The sequence below is a fragment of the Cryptomeria japonica genome, chromosome 2 (genome assembly GCF_030272615.1).
Source record: "Cryptomeria japonica chromosome 2, Sugi_1.0, whole genome shotgun sequence".
Lineage (NCBI taxonomy): Eukaryota > Viridiplantae > Streptophyta > Pinopsida > Cupressales > Cupressaceae > Cryptomeria > Cryptomeria japonica.
In genome coordinates this window covers 507,701,576-507,713,484 of record NC_081406.1, presented here as the reverse complement: position 1 = coordinate 507,713,484, position 11,909 = coordinate 507,701,576, and positions in this window count along the sequence as shown.

Genomic DNA, 11,909 nt, shown 5'->3' with positions numbered 1-11,909 from the left:
GGAGCAGAACCAATAGAGAAGAAGAGGCTGAATCGACAAGGGTGCAACAAAGAGCAAGTCGCAACAGCGAGTGGATTGCTGTAGGAGACAAGGTTTATGCAGTGAGAAGGTGAGGAGAGAACCGACAGAGGATTGAAGAGAGGAGAACCAGAGAAGAGACATACATGAGAGTTACAAAGTTCTTTTGTAACAAAGATATTACTTTTTTATCTGATATATGTTTATTGTAGATCACTGAGTTGGAGCTCAGTGCAGGGGTTGGTGCTCCTTGGGTTGGTGTCCTTAATGTTGTAACTGAAGTTTTCATTGTGAGGCTGGATTAGAGCAGTAGTCTCCAACAACACTTCTCAATGAGTTTTTTCCCATCCTAGGTTTTCCTCGTACATTTGGTGTTATGAGATGTCCCTTTCATGTGTGGTTGCATATATGTTATCCTTCCATCTAACAGGTATGTCTGATTTATGTTAGATCAATTAACCGATATATACACATAAGATAGAAAAGGGAAAATTTTGGAAACCACTGATTCACCCCCCCTCTTAGTGGCATCTTGTGTTCAACAATTGGTATTAGGGCCTTGGTTCCCGGTTGATAAGCTTTCTCTAGCTTGGGTAGATTCTGGTATTTGAATATAATGGTTTGTTTTGTGTCAATCCATATTCCTGTATTTGATGGTTCAAATTTATCTGTTTGGAGTTATAGGATGGAAGTCTACCTATCCTCTTTAGGGTTTGATGTGTGGATGTTAGTTGTAAATGGTTTTCCTAGTAAAGTCAGTCCTCCCACCAATTCAGAAGCAGAAAGAAGAAATCGATGCAATGATGTAGCAATGAGGGCTATACTCTGTGGGATATCAGATGATATTTCCTCACAGGTGGACAAATGCAGATTGACAAAAAGTCTATGGGACAGATTGAAGAAGCTCTATGAAAATGAGCCTACCACTGTAGAATCAGTTGGTGAAGACAAGATGAGAAATGCAACTCATGTTTCTGCAGGTGATGAAGGTAGATCTGTTAGTAGCTGCAACAATGATGAAGAAGGAACCCACCTCTTCATGGCTCAAGAATCAGAGGATGAAAGACACACATCTGAGAATGATCATGTAGATGATTCCTATCGGTGAGATGTGTTTGGTAGTGATAGTGAAGGTGAAGAAGAAGATGAAGCAAAAGTTTATCTTGAAGAGGAACTTGTTAGTGCACTCGAAGAACTTAGTAGAGTGATAAATGAGTACAAGTTATTCAAGAATACTACAGTTGTGGAGCATAACCGGTTGATCAGATGCCTTGAAGAATCCGAGAAATGTATCTTAGGGTTGAAGACTCAACAAGAAGACACCAAGGAATGCAGGCGTAATGATCTAGGATCTAAACTAGAGGCCAAGGGTAAAGAATATCAAAAGCCAGTAGGAGAAATGGAGATTCTCCGAAACGACCTTGAGAAATGTCAGGATGAGTTCAAGGTAAGAATCTGGTTTGATGGCAACAATGATACCTTGGACAAAATGTTGAAGAAGAAAAATCATGCCAAGGATACTGGAGGATTAGGAAGTGGTGCCCGTGAATGCTTCACCAGTAAGAATGCCCCCACAATGACATTATGTTTGTCTCCTCAAATGGAGATAACAAGGGACAAACCTTCACTATCCGGAATATTCCCTAGAAGAAGGTTGATCTAACCATAACCGGTGAAGACATGAAGCAAAGGATGAAGATCGGTGCTAGAAGAAGGAGGAACAATACAGATCTCAAAGGAAAAGGGAATATGGGAGAAGGGAGCTTCACCGAAAGCAATAAAATGAGAAGACAACAAAGAAGACCTCCTACCGGTAGAAGATAAGGAAATGCTACCGCCCACATGAAAAAGCAAGTGTGGGAAAAGAAGAGACCAGATGGAAGAACTGTAGAAAGTGGACAACCCAGGATCCACTCTCAGAGAAGCAAAAATGGAGAAGGAAAACCAGTAAGATCTCCACATGCATGGAAAAATAAATTTGTAAGTCATATGCCATTCTTACCGATTACTGCTTCTCTTGCAAAGATTATGGTGATAGGGCAGATGAATGCATAAGAATGTCTAGAAGTAAGAATGCATTTTGTCCAAGAAGTAATACATATGGCCATAATATGTCAAGATGTAGAAACATGCATAGATTTTCTCTTATGCATAATAGCAAGAGTCCATTTGCTGCCTTAAGAAATATAAATCATGTATGTTATAACTGCAATGGATCTGGGCATAGAAGTCATGAATGCAGGAACAGGGAATTTCGGTCACATGACAACCATTATAGAAGCTAATGTTAGGATTAATGATAGTCCCAAAGATACTGAGAGGGGGGGGGGTGAATCAGTATCTAACCAGTTAGCAGAATATTTGACCTTATTGAGAACTTTGCATTCCAAAACAATGTACCGGTAAATAAGAATTAATGCAATAAAAAGGAACAATAAAGACAACATAGAAAATACACCATAACACAAGATGTTTAATGAGGAAACCCAGTGTGGGAAAAACCTCAGTGGGATTTGTGACCCACAATATTCACTCACTGACCAATGAATAAATATTACTTACAATGAGGGGCCTGCACATGCAGGAAGGCCAACTGCCTAGAGCTCACTGCTCAATCTACAAGATAGAAGTCTCACTGACTTACAAAATGGATTATGAAAATCCAATACAATGTACAGCTTCAAAGTAGCATCAACTATGCCAGGTTCAGTACCGGTTTAAGCTCATTCTATAACCAAAATCTTCGCTGTCAACTATATCTCCTTATACAAAATATTATTCATTCATGCTTCCTTCTACCATACTTCTTCCCATACAATTTCTCACAAATGACCTATAAGATCTCATACATATATATGAGTCTTTTACAATATGACTTGTCGGCTTTACAAAATATAATTACAATTAAATACAATAAACAAAAGTTTATTCCCTGTCAGCTGGGATGCCGATATGCATTGTAGCCACTGCCGGTGAAGTGCCTGGCAATGTATGTAGATGTCTATGCTGGTGCTGGTGCCTGTCGGTGGCTTTACCAGATGAATGCCAGGTGGTTGCCAGTAGGTTGCCAGAAGGTTGCCATCAATGACAACACCATCAATTCTCATTAGAGTGTAGAATGCCAACAACTATGATCAACATGGAAATGGGTATTGGACACATGAGAGACAAAGGGCTGCATGGAACAAAAGGAAAAATGCCCTTGCAGGTTCAAGAGGTCCACCAGTTCCATTTGTCGGTCACAACAACATGATCAGAAGAAGATGGTCTAACCAGTTTGACAGAAGGTCCCCAAATCATTTAATTGTCATGAACATTGTTTGCTTCTACAACAATGCTTCCGGTCATGTGGCAGAATCCGGTAGAGAAAGGACCAATAGGCAGAAGAAGATAAGACCTTCTCCTAGGGTGGAAAATTGGAAGATGAGTGAAACCAAGAAGGTTTGGAGGAAGAAGGAAGAGAATAGGACCATGGACCGACACCGTGCATTCAATGCACATGTCATATCTCCTAAGGCATAAAGGAGATGCAGGGCTAAGGGGGAGAAACATATTGACCATATCATTCACCCCCTTAGTGAAAAATAACACATGGAAGAACAAACTGCTACTGGTATGAAGGAAGAAAATGAGATGGTAAGAGTGTGTAGTGGCTGCCTTGTCTACACACCTACAAATGTAAGTTGGATCACTACTGCATGTGTCAATGGTTTGAAAATTTGCAATTGGGATCAAATGCAAATTGATACAAGAAGATGAGAGCTACAAGTAGGTGCTCTGGTAGTGATGATGGACCGATACAAGAAATTGGCATGTGTAGGATGTTATCGGTATATACGCTAATAGGTACTTGCAGGTTATGTAAAACAATGAGGTTCAGGATCATTGCATTAGCCCTAGTAGCATGGAATGAGGAGTTTATCTCTCAGGTGGTATTGGAGAAGACTTGGATGACATATGTTGGTCTGGTTGTTGATCATGTATGCATGTATATTTTGTGGGCTAACTGGTTTGGTTTATGGTATGATGATGATATTGTATGGCATTGTGTACATACAAGATCATGTCATATGCTGTGGTAGATATAATGGAGCTGATATATCATTAGATTGATCACATATGCATAGCTCAACTGATATAAGGGGCATTTTCGCTCATGTTTTGGACCTGACCGACAATGAGGACTTGAGATGCATGACTCAGGGGGAGTCGACAACCATGTTTTCTGATTTGTATCAGACTTGCTAGACACAAATGGTGTGCAAGTGTCTATGGCTGTACCGGAATGTTTATGTCTTTGGAAGTATCTGGGGTTGTGAGATATTTTATTGTCTATTCAATTGAAATCATAATTGGACCACTAAGAGTGTTGCTTGAAAAGAGGGAGAGTTACCTGCATAAGATAACCCGTATTTGGTATCAAAAGAGCTACAATTTGTATCAGTGTTAGCTTCAACACTTGGTATCAACTTTTTGGGGTCAGAATGACTACTGCATATCAAAGGGAGATGATGCAGTTTGACCAACATGTATGTTGTACTCACTAACACATGTGCCTTCAATTGGTTTCAGTTCTGTATATGCATGTGTTTCCGGTTTTCATATACACTTGGTTGCTGAGAAATTGGTATCAATTGGTGGTTGAGCCCTCCATCTCAAGTGCTATGTTTTGAGAGGATGCAAATTTTAAAGGTAAAAAAAGAAGATGCATCTAGTAGAGAAAAAGGGGAGAGAACAATCAGTCAGTACCCAGTAGACAAGGAGGAGAGAAATCCTGACAATGCCCTTTGCCATTGTTGTCAAAGGGGGAGAGAGATTCTGTAGTATGCCGCATACTATATGTGTGAGAATCCATGGATCACACAAAGGGGGAGAGAGAATGTGTAGTATGCCGGATACTAAATGTGTTGACATCAATGCCAAAGGGGGAGATTGTTGGCATTGTGTTGTCATTGATGTCAACCGGTATAGGATGTGAAATGATATAAGAGATTGATGAGTAGTGTTGGCATTGATGAATACCAAAAATGGTATCATTGATGTCCTCTAGCATAGCAGATCACCGATAAGGGAGAGAAGGTCAGCTAGCATATGGGGCATTGGAGTCACCGATACACAAGTTAGTGTTTGACTTGTGTTGAAGATGTGGACTGGAGGCTGGTATGATATACCAACCAGTAAATGATGACATCTGTAAGAGGGAAAGATGTTGGGCTGTTAATTGTGATGAAGAGGGGGAATGTTACCTAAATCACACCAACACCATAGGAGAAGTATGTGCAGGCCATCGGTATGCTGTGTGGATGTCAAACAACATGACTCTCACCAGATAAAGATGCAGTCACCATTTGAAGAGTCACCATTTGAAGAGATGACTGACAGTGAATGTGCCCCAACTGGATCACATGTGCTTGATTGAAGATATGTTGCTCAAATAGGGAAGCCACATTCGTGCATGCAAGATGTAGATAACAAGGATCTACTCCCATAGGTAAGATGAGCTTATCTCCTATTAAGCATGTAATGCATCATAGTCCTTCGAGATAAGACAAAAGGTTAAAGGCAAATTATTTAAGGCTCACACCGAATGAACTGGTGAAACACTAAGCTGCCTTAGGTGCATGAGATCAGGGATATGCATCAGATCAGTCGGGTAGACATGATGAGTTTCCCATAAAAAGATTGAAGGATATGTTTGTCACTTTGACAAACATGTTAATAGCAGAACCTATCTATTGATGAAGAAGGCAAGTTGGAACATAAGCAAACATATGAAGATTGGTGAAGGCTGATGACATGATGCTAGCAAGGTGTTTACCAGTAAGTATGTCCACCAGTAATGCTGACAAAGTGTAGATGTAGAAGGATTCCATCTAATGAAGGTGATCATGAGGCAGGTTGGCATGTGTGCTGACTGATTTAGGTGCTCCATCAGAAGAGAAGCAAAGTGCAAGGTTGAATGTAGACTGATTAGGGTATAATCGACAGGGTCTATGTGATGAATAAATGATGATCAATTAGTACCAAACTGGTACTGAGAGGGGGGGTGAATCAGTACAGATAAAAACACTTTCCCTGAACAGGTTTGACTGCAAACACTGCACTTGACTGACAAGCAATAACACTAGTCTAAATCAGATTACTACCAGAAAAATACAGTGAGAATGTGAAAGACATAAACCGATAACTCTTAGCTTTCCAAACAATCTAATCCCTCATTTCCACTTCACCCTTATGCATAAACAAGTAATCTATCATCAGAAATATAATGACTGCTAGTTCAACATGTTTTGCCACTTTGACATAAAACACTAAACCATCACATGAAAGGCATCACACACGACACACTGATTTTTCACGTGGAAACCCAACTGGGAAAATCCACAGTGGGGATGAATACCCACAAGCTGTTCTTTGAACTCTTTTGAAGTTCGATCTATTAGGAGCCTAGTCCGGTTAAGGACTTTTACAATAGGATCTGCTAGAAACTGATCTTGCTAGGGATCACCCAGTTAAGGGATGGATAAATACCTGGTTAAAGGTTAGAACCCTGTTAAAGGTTACCTCGCAAGAGGATTTGAAGAACTCATTGAATTGAATCACCATGTTAAAGGATTTACACAAAATCCTATTAAAGCTACCCGGTTAAGGGATTTTCCAACTAGTGAAATGGTTAGAAGTCAACAGGTAATACACTGATTTGATAATAGCACACAATGCCAAGGCAGATCCACTTTAGCTCCTTTTCTTCTACAATCACACTCTACAGGTATCACCACACTTCTCCGATCTGGCAAGAATCAAGCATCACTCACTAGGATACACACATAATATTTGCCAACAACTTCAAAATGAAAAACATCATCGTCCTTATAGGAAACAGATAGGTTGGAAGCATAAACCCTAAACCCTAAACATTTAGGTTTAATAATTCAATCGGTTCAATCCTCACCGTTAATCACACTGCATTGAATGCAACAGTCTTGAACAGTTCTCAAGACATTCTCCAACGTTCATTCTTTGCTTCTTCAGGAAGTAGATAACCCATCATGCGCTTTCCACCATTTACATAGACTTCGCACATTCCTGAGGTAGATAGGATCAATCTCCATGCAACATCCTCAAGGAAATCCTTCACACGTACAAGGCTGACATGGCAATACTATCTGGTCTTCATTACAATGATAACTCATCACAAGATGTCATCGGTTGAATCACACAGGCAATGCATCAACCGAAAAACCTGAAGCTGAGACTGCCAATCGATAGTCATGCCAAATAAAACCTCGATACAAAACTTCCAGATATCGGTTCTCATTCCAACATACCGGTTCACCTTGAACAAACATACCGCTTCACTTTTTCATATATGTACCAGTTCACATCATCATACCGGTTCTCCTTCCAATTTGCTCATATCAATATACGGGTTCATACTTCAACATATTGACATCAATGACAACATACAATACCATCATGTCATCAAGTTCTTCACATATGCCAACAATATCCCCCTTTGACATTGATGGCAATATACAAAGATATCGCTCTGCTTCACATCTTCTCCCCAATACTGCAGATATCTTCTCCACTTCAGATCTTCTCCCCCTTTGACAACAATGCCAAAGTGGAGGCACACACACATCTATGTTCCACTATGCTGCTCCCCCTAAGGAGTAGCATCCTTCAACACACCAATCCTGAAAAAGATTTGTCATTGCAAAACCTGACTGATGTAGAGTACACACCTTTAGTTCACCTCTTGAAGGGGCAACACCCCTAATTCATCTCTTAAATAGGTAAATGTAGCCTTTGGTAGAGGCTTGGTGAATATGTCTACTAACTGCTCCTTACTGGAAACATGTTCCAATACAACCTCTTTGTTCTGAACCTTCTCCCTCAAGAAATGATACTTGAGCTCGAAGTTCTTGGTTCTAGCATGCAAAATCGGATTCTTGGAAATATTAATTGCACTTGTGTTGTCATATAATATACTCACTGGTTCAGATATAAGAACTTTGAAGCCACTTAATACATGCTTCATCTAGATTATCTGGGTGCAGTTCATAAATGCTGCAACATATTCCACTTCTGCTGTAGACTGAGAGATACAACTCTTCTTCTTACTCATCCATGAGACTAGTCTACCACCAAGAAAGAATGCACCACCAATTGTGCTCTTCTGATCGTCCACATTACCAGCCCAATCAACATCTATAAACACTTTCAGGTTGAAATAATTATTGTGTGGATACCATAATCCATAGTCAATAGTTCCCTTCAGATATCTAAGAATCCGCTTGACTACTACCAAGTGGGATTCTCTTGGGCTTTTCTGGAACTGTGCAGTAATGCTCACTACATGTGTAATGTCCAGTCTGCTATGTAATACGTAGTTCAACTTACCAATCATTGATCGGTATTCCTTCTCATCCACCAATGCCGAGTCATCCTCTTTTGATAATTTACAACCGGTCACCATCGGTGTACCAACCGGTTTGCCATGTTCCATGCTAAAGTTCTTCAACACCTCTTTGACATACTTGGACTGATTGATAAAGATTCCATCTTTCATTTGTTGAATTTGTAGTCCAATGAAGAACTTAATCTCTCCTATAAGTGACATCTCAAGTTCCTTCTTCATCTCATCTGCAAACTCATGACTCATCTTGTCATCTCCACCAAAAAATATGATCAACAAATACTTCACAGATCAGAATCTGATCTCCTTCTGACTTCAAATAGATATTGCTATCTCCACTTATTCTTTCAAATCGAATCTTTACAAGATGGGAGTGTAAGAATTCATACCATGCTCTAGGTGCCCGCTTTAATCCATACAAGGCGTTATGTATCCTACACAACATGTCACTGTCTTTTGATAGGGTAAACCCATCTGGTTGCTCTATATACACCTCTTCAAGTATTCTATTTAGAAATGCAAATTTTACATGCATTTGATATACTTTGAATCCCTTGAAGGCTGCATATGCAAGAAGCATACAAACTCCTTCCAATCTAGCTACTGGAGCAAAGGTTTGTCCATAGTATTCTCCTTCTTCTTGGGCATATCCTTTACACACCAGTCTGGCTTTATTTCTTACCACTGTGCCATCTTCATTCAACTTATTTATGAAAACCCATTTGGTGTCTATGATATTTTTATGCTCAGGTTTGAGTACCAAAGACCACGTACCATTATTTTCTATCTGGTCAAGTTCCTCTTCCATTGCCTTGATCCAGTCTTCATCATTATGTGCCTGTTTAAATGTTTTAGGCTCAAATTCAGAGATCATGCAAGAATTTTCTCTGACCTTTCTTCTTGTAAGAACTCCTACATCCTTGTCTCCTATGATCTGCTTTGGATCATGATTCAACTTTATATACCTAGGAATGATCTTAGTAGATTCCTCTTGCTTTTCTTCTTATCCTCATCTTCATCAGTATTAGCATCTACCGGTGTGGGAGCACAGTTACTAGTGCTAGGCTATTTTGCAACCGATTCCTGGAAGGTTACAACTGGTTCATCTTCTACTTGCTCGTTGCCAGTTTCCTCAGGTTTCTCAGAGGTTTCATCAACTCTAACATTGAAACTTTCAACAATTCTCTGAGTCCTATTGTTGAAACATTTGAGAGCTTTTCTCTTTGTGGAATACCATAGGAATATTCCCTCATCACATTTTGCATCAAACTTGCTCTGGTGTTCACTCCTCTTGATATAACATTTGCTTCCAAACACTCTAAAGTAGCTTACTACTGGTGTCTTACCAGTCCAATACTCATAAGGAGTTTTATCCTTACCTTTCTTGATGAGTACCCAGTTCATAGTGTAGACTGCAGTGCTCACCGCTTCTCTCCAAAACGTGTGAACAACTTTTCCTTGGATCAACATTGTTCTGGCTGCTTCAACTATAGTTTGGTTGTTCCTCTCTACTAGGCTATTCTACTGTGGAGTCTGGGGGGCAGACAATTGCCTCTTGATTCCATTTTATTCATAGTACTTGTTGAATTCACCGAAAGTGAATTCTCCTCCTTGATCAGTTCTTAGGCATTTAATCCTCTTACCACTTTCCTTTTCAACTAGTGCTCTGAAAGCTTTGAACTTTCCAAAAGATTCAGACTTATCTTTCAAGAATGTGACCCACATCATTCTTGAGCAGTCATCAGTGAGAATCATAAAGTATCTATCTCCCTGCACATTGCTAGTTTTCATAGGACCACACAAATCAGTATGCACAAAATCAAGCAAATTGTGTGCAGTGAAAGATTTACCTTTGAAGGTTGAGGAAGACATTTTCCCTAGTTGACACTCTTTGCACAAAGGATTCTTCGGTTTGCTCAGCACAGGAAATCCTCTAACAACCTTGATCTTACTGGCCTTCACAATGTTATCAAAGTTTACATGGCAGAGTCTCTTATGCCATATCCATCTATCATCAAACTTAGCCATTAGGCATGTACTAATATTTGTATTCAACTGAAATAAGTTACCTCTGGTCTGCATACCAGTGGCCATCAGTTCACCACTCTTTCCTTTGATTTTGCACACTTCATCTTTGAATTCCAGAGTGAGTCCATTATCATTCAGCTGGGCAACACTCAAGAGGTTGTGGCTGAGACCTTCTACCCAATACACATTATCAACACTGGTTTTTCCATTAAGAGAGATGAACCCTCTGCCTTTTACCATACATGGTGCATCATTACCAAATCGGACCACACCACCATCATATTCTTCCAGAGACAGAAAATTTTGTTCTCACTAGTCATGTGGTGAGAACAACCATTGTCAATAATCCACTCATTGGAATTATCAAAGTGGGAGACAAGAGCTTTCTTGTCTGACACATCTTCCTTGACTGCTACAAACACAATACCTTCACCTTCTTCATTTTCTGATTCCTCATCAGTGACACCTTCATCAACTGCTACAAAATAGTTTCTCCTATTTCCTCCTTTGAATTTCTTGAACTTCTCTGGTTTGTCCTTATTATCACCATTAGGACAGTTTACAATAATTTTTCCTATTCTATTGCAAGAGAAGCATTTGAAAGGGAGCTTACCTCTATTTTTACCGGTTCCCTTAGGAAGTCTCTTGGCAAGAAGAGCTTCAAATTCCATGAGGATCTCCTCATCATCCATTTCTCTACCTTGTCTTGGTTCACAATTGGTGCTAGCTTCTTTTCCCTTTCTAGATGGTGCAGCGGATGCTCTAAAAGATGATTCAGTCTTCTGAATAAAGCCATCATAATTATTCAGCTCATATGTGGTCAACTTAGCAATGATGGAGTCTAGGGATACCTTTGTCTTGTCTATAGACCTCAACTTTTGAATAGCAACAACCCTTATTACATAGACTGGTAATAAGGATCTCAAGACTTTTCTAACAATAGTGGAATCATCAATTTTACCACCTGCACTCTTGATATCACCAACAATAGTTTTGATTCTTATTCCATATTGTTGAATGGTCTCTCCTTCAACCATCCACATGTCTTCAAACTTTCCCCTAAGGCTCTCTTCCTTAGCTTGTTTCACATGCTCATCACCACCATAGATATTCTCAAGAGCATCCCATACTTCTTTGTGATTGTCTTTATCCTAAACATCAATAAACTCAATGTAAAATAGACTACTGATTAGGGATTCCATGACTTTCCCATTCTCCCGAATCTCTCTTCTTTGATCATCGGTGAGAGTACCGGTAGGGATAACATAAGCATTCTCAACATAGCTCCAGTGTTGAGCACCCATGCTTCTAATGTATATCTTCATTCTATCCTTCCATATTTTAAAGTTATCTCTGTTGAACTTTGGACCTTCCCTCTTCATCATCAGAATAGGATCTTTTCCTCAAGCGGTTAAGCTTACAACACAGAGGACTTGGAGGA